The sequence below is a fragment of the Arachis stenosperma genome, chromosome 1 (assembly GCF_014773155.1).
Source record: "Arachis stenosperma cultivar V10309 chromosome 1, arast.V10309.gnm1.PFL2, whole genome shotgun sequence".
Classification (NCBI taxonomy): domain Eukaryota; kingdom Viridiplantae; phylum Streptophyta; class Magnoliopsida; order Fabales; family Fabaceae; genus Arachis; species Arachis stenosperma.
In genome coordinates, this window is record NC_080377.1 from 88,345,431 (window position 1) to 88,354,606 (window position 9,176).

Sequence of the window (9,176 nt, forward strand, 5' to 3'; positions counted from 1 at the left end):
TCCTTAGTACTGTTTGGTGCATTTTGCATTCCAGACAGACTTTGAGAAATCAAATTGACTTGTTGAGTCAATATCTTGTTGAGCCAATATGGCATTCAGAGTGTCAATCTCAAGAACTCCTTTCTTCTGACTAGTCCCATTGTTCACAGGATTCCTTTCAGAAGTGTACATGAATTGGTTATTTGCAACCATTTCAATCAATTCTTGAGCTTCTGCAGGCGTCTTCTTCAGATGAAGAGATCCTCCAGCAGAGCTATCCAAGGACATCTTAGATAGTTCAGAGAGACCATCATAGAAAATACCTATGATGCTCCATTCAGAAAGCATGTCTGAGGGACATCTTCTGATTAATTGTTTGTATCTTTCCCAAGCTTCATAGAGGGATTCTCCATCCTTCTGTCTGAAGGTTTGGACTTCCACTCTAAGCTTACTCCATCTTTGTGGTGGAAAGAACTTTGCCAAGAAGGCATTGACTAGCTTTTCCCAAGAGTCCAGGCTTTCTTTAGGTTGAGAATCCAACCTATTCTAGCTCTGTCTCTTACAGCAAAAGGGAATAGCATCAGTCTGTAGACCTCAGGGTCTACCCCATTAGTCTTGACTGTGTCACAGATTTGCAAGAATTCAGCTAAGAACTGATGAGGATCTTCCATTGGAAGTCCATGGAACTTGCAATTCTGTTGCATTAGAGAAACTAATTGAGGCTTAAGCTCAAAGTTGTTTGTTCCAATGGCAGGGATAGAGATGCTTCTCCCATAAAAATCAGGAGTAGGTGCAGTGAAGTCACCCAGCACCTTCCTTGCATTGTTGGCATTGTTATTGTTTTCGGCTGCCATGTGTTCTTCTTCTTTGAAGAATTCGGTCAGGTCCTCTAAAGAGAGTTGTGCCTTGGCTTCTCTTAGCTTTCTCTTCAAGGTTCTCTCGGGTTCAGGGTTAGCTTCAACAAGAATGCCTTTGTCTCTGCTCCTGCTCATATGAAAAAGAAGAGAACAAGAGAAATGTGGAATCCTCTATGTCACAGTACAGAGATTCCTTGAAGTGTCAGAGGAAAAGAAAAATAGAAGAAAAGAAGGTAGAAGAATTCGAACTTGATTAGTTAGAGTTCGAATTGTGCATTAAGAAGGAGTAGTACTCCATAAAATAGAAGGATGTGAGAAGGAGGGAAGAAGATTTTCGAAAATTAATTAGAAAGATGTCAAAAACATTTTAAAAATTGATTGATAATTTTCGAAAATTGAAAGTGGGGAAGAATTGAAGTGATTTTTGAAAAAGATTTGAAATTAGAAGTCAAAAGATTTGATTGAAAACTATTTGAAAAAGATGAGGTTAAAAAGTTTGATTGAAAAGTTATGGTTTTAAAAAGATGTGATTGAGAAGATATGATTTGAAAACAATTTTAAAAGATATGATTTGAAAACAATTTGAAAAGATATGAATTTAAAAAAAAATATTAATGACTTTCCTAACAAGAAAAGATAAGATTCAAACATAAAACCTTTCTTAATAGAAAAGGCAAAAATGTTTAATCAAATCATTAATTGTTGGTAAGTATCTTTGAAAAAGGAAAGAAATTGATTTTGAAAACATTTGATTGAAAAGATATGATTTGAAAAAGATTTGGTTTTGAAAAACTTTGAAAACTTGAAAAAAAATTGATTTGAAAACAAAATCTTCCTCCTAGCACCATCCTGGCGTTAAACGCCCAGAATGGTATACATTCTGGCGTTTAACGCCCAAAATGCTACCTCTTTGGGCGTTAAACGCCCAACCAGGTACCCTGGCTGGCGTTTAAACGCCAGTCTGTCTTCTTCACTGGGCATTTTTGAATGCTTAGCTTTTTCTGTATAATTCCTCTGCAGCATGTTCTGAATCTTCAATTCTCTGTATCATTGACTTGAAAAGACACAAATTAAAAATATTTTTGGATTTTTAATAATAAAGAACAATCAAAATGTAACTAGAACCAAACAACAATGCATGCAGGACACCAAACTTAGCAGTTTGTATACTGACACTATCGAAATGAGAATGCATATGAGACACACAAAATACTTCAAGTCAATAGAATTCAAAGATTAGAACAAAGAACTATATGCATGGATTCGAAAAATATAACAAAAACATGCATTTGACACCAAACTTAAGATGAGACTCTAGACTCAAACAAGAAACATCAATATTTTTGGTTTTTTGTGATTTTGTAATTTTTTTGTGTTTTTCAAAAATTAAGTGGAAAAAGATATCAAAATTCTTAATGAGAATTCCAGGAATCAGTGCAATGCTAGTCTAAGACTCCGGTCCAGGAATTAGACATGGCTTCTCAGCCAGCCAAGCTTTCAAAGAAAGCTTCGGTCCAAAACACTAGACATGACCAAAGGTCAGCCAAGTCTTAGCAGATCACGCTCCAAAAGCAAGATTGATTAAAATCAACAAGCTCTTGTGGTGATAAGTTGAAACCTCGGTCCAATCAGATTAGACATGGCTTCTCAGCCAGCCAGATTTCAACAAATCATCATGAAACTCTAGAATTCATCTTCAAGAATTTCGAAAAAAATAATACCTAATCTAAGCAACAAGATGAACCGTCAGTTGTCCAAACTAGAACAATCCCAGGCATTGTTACCAAAAGCTTGCTCAAAACTTGAACAATCCCCGGCAACGGCGCCAAAAACTTGGTGCGCGAAATTGTGAACAATACTTTTCACAACTCTCATAATCCCTGGTCATGAACTCCAAAACTTGGTGGTTCAATTCCATGGCATTACACAACTTCGCACAACTAACCAGCAAGTGCACTGGTCGTCCAAGTAATACCTTACGTGAGTAAGGGTCGATCCCACGGAGATTGTTAGCATTGAAGCAAGCTATGGTCATCTTGTAAATCTTAGTCAGGCAAACTCAATTGTATATGATGATGAACGAAAATAATATAAAGATAAAGATAGTGATACTTATGTATATCATTGGTGTAAGAGCTTCAGACAAGCGTATGAAGATGCCTTCCCTTCCGTTTCTCTGCTTTCCTACTGCCTTCATCCAATCCTTCTTACTCCTTTCCATGGCAAGCTTGTGTAGGGTTTCACCATTGTCAGTGGCTACCTCCCATCCTCTCAGTGAAAGCGATTGCATATGTCCTGTCACGGCATAGCGGAATTCAGCTGTCGGTTCTCGGTCAGGCCGGAATAATATCCATTGATACTTTTGCGTCTGTCACTAACGCCCTAGCCTGCTAGGAGTTTGAAGCACGTCACAGTCATTGAATCCTACTCAGAATACCACAGACAAGGTTAGACCTTCCGGATTCTCTTGAATGCTGCCATCAGTTCTAGCCTATACCACGAAGATTCTGATCTCACGGAATGGTTGGCTCGTTTGTCAGGCGAGCACTCGGTTGTCAGGCGATCAACCATGCATCGTGCAATCAGGAATCCAAGAGATATTCACTAAGCCTCAGATGCTTGTAGAACAAGAATGGTTGTCAGTCACCTTGTTCATGAGTGAGAATGGTGATGGGCGTCAATCATCACCTTCATCAAGTAGAAGAACAAGTGATATCTTGGACAAAGAACAAGTGGAATTGAATGGAAGAACAATAGTAATTGCATTAATACTCGGTACAGCAGAGCTCCACACCTTAATCTATGGTGTGTAGAAACTCCACCATTGAAAATACATAAGAACAAGGTCTAGGCATGGCCGAATGGCCAGCCTCCCAATGATCTAAGATAGCATAAAACAAAGATAGCTACCAAAAGTCTCCTAACACAATAGTAAAAGGTCCTACTTATAGAAAACTAGTACATAGATGAGTAAATGACATAAAAATCCACTTCCGGGCCCACTTGGTGTGCTTGGGCTGAGCAATGAAGCTTTTTTCGTGTAGAGACTCTCCTTGGAGTTAAACGCCAGCTTAGTGCCAGTTTGGGCGTTTAACTCCCAATTAGGTGCCAGTTCCGGCGTTTAACGCTGGAATTTCTTGAGGTGACTTTGAACGCCGGTTTGGGCCATCAAATCTTGGGCAAAGTATGGACTATTATATATTGCTGGAAAGCCCAGGATGTCTACTTTCCAACGCCGTTGAGAGCGCGCCAATTGGGCTTCTGTAGCTCCAGAAAATCCACTTCGAGTGCAGAGAGGTCAGAATCCAACAGCATCTGCAGTCCTTTTGAGTCTCTGGATCAGATTTTGCTCAGATCCCTCAATTTCAGCCAGAAAATACCTGAAATCACAGAAAAACACACAAACTCATAGTAAAGTCCAGAAAAGTGAATTTTAACTAAAAACTAATAAAATATACTAAAAACTAATAAATCATACTAAAAACATACTAAAAACAATGCCAAAAAGCATACAAATTATCTGCTCATCACAACACCAAACTTAAATTGTTGCTTGTCCCCAAGCAACTGAAGATCAAATAAGATAAAAAGAAGAGAATATGCAATGAACTCCAAAACATCTATGAAGATTAGTATTAATTAGATGAGGGGGCTTTTACCTTTTTGCCTCTGAATAGATTTGGCATCTCACTTTATCCCTTATAATTCAGAATGATTGGCTTCTTTAGGAACTTAGAATCCAGATAGTGTTAATGATTCTCCTAGTAAAGTATGATGATTCTTGAACATAGCCATTTATTGAGTCTTGGCTGTGGCCCAAGCACTCTGTCTTCCAGTATTACCACCGGATACATATATGCCAGACACATAATTGGGTGAACCTTTTCAGATTGTGACTCAGCTTTGCTAAAGTCCCCAATTAGAGGTGTCCAGGGTTCTTAAGCACACTCTTATTTTGCCTTGGATCACAACTCTTATTCTTTCTCTTTTTCTTTCTTTTTTTTTTTCGAAATTTTTTTTTTCGGTTTTTGCTTGCTTTCTTTCTTGCTTCAAGAATCATTTTTTTATGATTTTTCAGATCCTCAGTAACATGTCTCCTTTTTCATCATTCTTTCAAGAGCCAACATTCATGAACCACAAATTCAAAAGACATATGCACTGTTCAAGCATACATTCAGAGAACAAAAGTGTTGCCACCACATCAAAATAATTAAAACTATTATAAAATTCAGAATTCATGCAATTCTTTCCTTTTCAATTAAGCACGTTTTTATTAAGAAAGGTGATGGATTCATAGGACATTCATAACTTTAAGGCATAGACACTAAGACACTAATGATCACAAGACACAAACATGGATAACATAAAGCACAAAAATTCGAAAAACAGAAGAATAAAGAACAAGGAAATCAAGGAACGGGTCCACCTTAGTGATGGCGGCTCTTCCTTCCTCTTGAAGATCCTATGGAGTGCTTGAGCTCCTCAATGTCTCTTCCTTGTCTTTGTTGCTCCTCCCTCATGATTCTTTGGTCTTCTTTAATTTCATGGAGTAGAATGGAGTGTTCTTGATGCTCCACCCTTAGTTGTCCCATGTTGGAACTCAACTCTCCTAGGGAGGTGTTTAGTTGCTCCCAATAATTTTGTGGAGGAAGTGCATCCCTTGAGGAATCTCAGGGATCTCTTGATGAGAGGGGTCTCTTGTGTACTCCTCCTTTTCTTGGTGATGGGCTTGTCCTCATCAATGGGGGTATCTCCTTCTATGTCAACTCCAACTGAATAACAGAGGTGACAAATGAGGTGAGGAAAGGCTAACCTTGCCAAGGTGGAGGTCTTGTCCGCCACCTTATAGAGTTCTTGGGCTATAACCTCATGAACCTCTATTTCTTCTCCAATCATGATGCTATGAATCATGATGGCCCGGTCTAGAGTAACTTCGGACCGGTTGCTAGGGAATGATTGAGCGTTGTATGAACTCTAACCATCCTCTAGCCACGGCTTGAGGTCATGCCTTCTCAATTGAACCGGCTTTCCTCTTGAATCTTGCTTCCATTGTGCGCCCTCTTCACATATGATTGTGAGGACTTGGTCCAACCTTTGATCAAAGTTGACCCTTCTAGTGTAAGGATGCTCATCTCCTTGCATCATAGGCAAGTTGAACGCCACCCTCACACTCTCCGGACTAAAATCCAAGTATTTCCCCCGAACCATAGTGAGATAATTCTTTGGATTCGGGTTCAACTTTGGTCATGGTTCTTGGTGATCCATGCATTGGCATAGAACTCTTGAACCATCAAGATTCCGACTTGTTGAATGGGGTTGGTGAGTACTTCCCAACCTCTTCTTCGGATCTCATGGCGGATCTCCGGATATTCACCCTTTTTGAGTGAAAAGGGGACCTCGGGGATCACCTTCTTCAAGGCCACAACTTTATAGAAGTGGACTTGATGCACCCTTGAGAGGAATCTATCCATCTCCCATGACTCGGAGGTGGAAGCTTTTGCCTTCCCTTTCCTCTTTCTAGAGGTTTCTCCGGCTTTGGATGCCATAAATGGTTATGGAAAACGAAAAAGCAACGCTTTTACCACACCAAACTTAAAATGTTTGCTCGTCCTCGAGCAAAAGAAGAAAGAAGAGAGTAGAAGAAGAAGAAATGAGGAAGAGGGAGAAGGTGGTGTGTTCGGCCATTATGGTGGGTTTGGGAGGGAAAGTGGTTTGAATTTGAAGGGTGAGGTTGGTGGGGTTATGAAGGATGGATGTGAGTGGTGAAGAGAAAGATGGGATTTGATAGGTGAGGGGTTTGTGGGGAAGAGGTATTGAGGTGATTGGTGAATGGGGAAGAAGAGAGAGAGTGATGGTGGGGTCCTGTGGGGTCCACAGATCCTGTGGTGTCAAGAAAAAGTCATCCCTGCACCAAATGTTGCTCAAAATCACGTTTTGAGCTATGCTGGCGTTAAACGCCGGGCTGGTGCCCATTCCTGGCGTTTAATGCCAGGTTGTGCCCTTTACTGGCGTTTAACGCCAGTCTGGTGCCCCTTTCTGGCGTTAAACGCCCAGAATGGTGCCAGACTGGGCGTTAAACGCCCAACAGCTAGCATTACTGGCGTTTGAACGCCAGCTTCTTCTCCTCCAGGGTGTGCTATGTTTTCCTGTTTTTCATTTTGTTTTTGCTTTTTTCATTGTTTTTGTGACTTTATGATCATCAACCTACAAAAAAATAAAATAACAAAAGAAAATAGTTAACTATAAAACATTGGGTTGCCTCCCAACAAGCGCTTCTTTAATGTCATTAGCTTGACAGAGGACTCTCATGGAGCCTCAGAAATACTCAGAGCGTGTGGGAACCTCCCAACACCAAACTTAGAGTTTGAATGTGGGGGGTTCAACCCAAACTTAGAGTTTGGTGTGGCCTCCCAACACCAAACTTAGAGTTTGACTGTGGGGGCTCTGCTTGGCTCTGTTTTGAGAGAAGCTCTTCATGCTTCCTCTCCATGATGATAAAGGGATGTCCTTGGGCCTTAAACACCAAGGATTCTCCATTCACTTGAATGGTCAACTCTCCTCTATCAACATCAATCACAGCCTTTGCTGTGGCTAGGAAGGGTCTGCCAAAGATGATGGATTCATCCATGCACTTCCCAGTCTCTAGGACTATGAAATCAGTAGGGATGTAATGGTCTTCAATCTTCACCAAAACATTCTCTACAAGTCCATGAGCTTGTTTTCTTGAATTGTCTGCCATCTCTAATGAGATTCTTGCAGCTTGCACCTCAAAAATCCCTAATTTCTCCATTACAGAGAGGGGCATGAGGTTTACACTTGACCCTAAGTCACACAAGGCCTTCTTGAAGGTCATGGTGCCTATGGTACAAGGTATAGAAAACTTCCCAGGATCTTGCCTCTTTTGAGGCAGTTTCTGCCTAGACAAGTCATCCAGTTCTTTGGTGAGCAAAGGTGGTTCATCCTCCCAAGTCTCATTTCCAAATAACTTGTCATTTAGCTTCATGATTGCTCCAAGGTATTTAGCAACTTGCTCTTCAGTGACATACTCATCCTCTTCAGAGGAAGAATACTCATCAGAGCTCATGAATGGCAGAAGTAAGTCCAATGGAATCTCTATGGTCTCATTTGAGCCTCAGATTCCCATTGTTCCTCATTGAAGAACTCAGAGGAGATTGGTACACGCCCACTGAGGTCTTCCTCAGTGGCGTCCTCCTCCTCTCTTCCTCTCCATATTCGGCCATGTCTATGGCTTTGCACTCTCCTTTTGGATTTTCTTCTGTATTACTTGGGAGAGTGCTAGGAGGGAGTTCAGTAACTTTCTTGCTCAGCTGACCTACTTGTCCTTCCAAATTTCTGATGGAGGACCTTGTTTCATTCATGAAACTTTGAGTGGTCTTTATTAGATCAGAGACCATTGTTGCTAAGTCAGAAGTACTCTGCTTAGAACTCTCTGTCTGTTGCTGAGAAGATGATGGAAAAGGCTTGTTATTGCTAAACCTATTTCTTCCACCATTATGTTATTGAAACCTTGTTGAGGTCTCTCTTGATTCTTCCATGAGAAATTTGGGTGATTCCTCCATGAAGAATTATAGGTGTTCCATAGGGTTCTCCTAGGTAATTCACCTCTTCCATGGAAGGGTTCTCAGGATCATAAGCTTCTTCCTCAGATGAAGCATCCTTAGTACTGTTTGGTGCATTTTGCATTCCAAACAGACTTTGAGAAATCAAATTGACTTGTTGAGTCAATATCTTGTTCTGAGCTAATATGGCATTCAGAGTGTCAATCTCAAGAACTCCTTTCTTCTGACTAGTCCCATTGTTCACAGGATTCCTTTCAGAAGTGTACATGAATTGGTTATTTGCAACCATTTCAATCAATTCTTGAGCTTCTGTAGGCGTCTTCTTCAGATGAAGAGATCCTCCAGCAGAGCTATCCAAGGACATCTTAGATAGTTCAGAGAGACCATCATAGAAAATACCTATGATGCTCCATTCAGAAAGCATGTCTGAGGGACATCTTCTGATTAATTGTTTGTATCTTTCCCAAGCTTCATAGAGGGATTCTCCATCCTTCTGTCTGAAGGTTTGGACTTCCACTCTAAGCTTACTCCATCTTTGTGGTGGAAAGAACTTTGCCAAGAAGGCATTGACTAGCTTTTCCCAAGAGTCCAGGCTTTCTTTAGGTTGAGAATCCAACCATATTCTAGCTCTGTCTCTTACAGAAAAAGGGAATAGCATCAGTCTGTAGACCTCAGGGTTAACCCCATTAGTCTTGACTGTGTCACAGATTTGCAAGAATTCAGCTAAGAACTGATGAGGATCTTCCATTGGAAGTCCATG

At 40.6% G+C, this 9,176-nt stretch overlaps 2 non-coding genes across 2 annotated transcripts; both read left to right on the forward strand.

The window, feature by feature from the left end:
• The first annotated feature begins 321 nt into the window (after window positions 1-321).
• On the forward strand, window positions 322-429 carry LOC130952190 (small nucleolar RNA R71). The gene has a single exon (XR_009074375.1). It is a non-coding gene; the product is annotated as a small nucleolar RNA R71 (small nucleolar RNA).
• An 8,405-nt stretch (window positions 430-8,834) lies between these two features.
• LOC130952212 (small nucleolar RNA R71) lies at window positions 8,835-8,942 on the forward strand. Its single transcript, XR_009074397.1, has one exon. It is a non-coding gene; the product is annotated as a small nucleolar RNA R71 (small nucleolar RNA).
• Window positions 8,943-9,176: the final 234 nt, after the last annotated feature.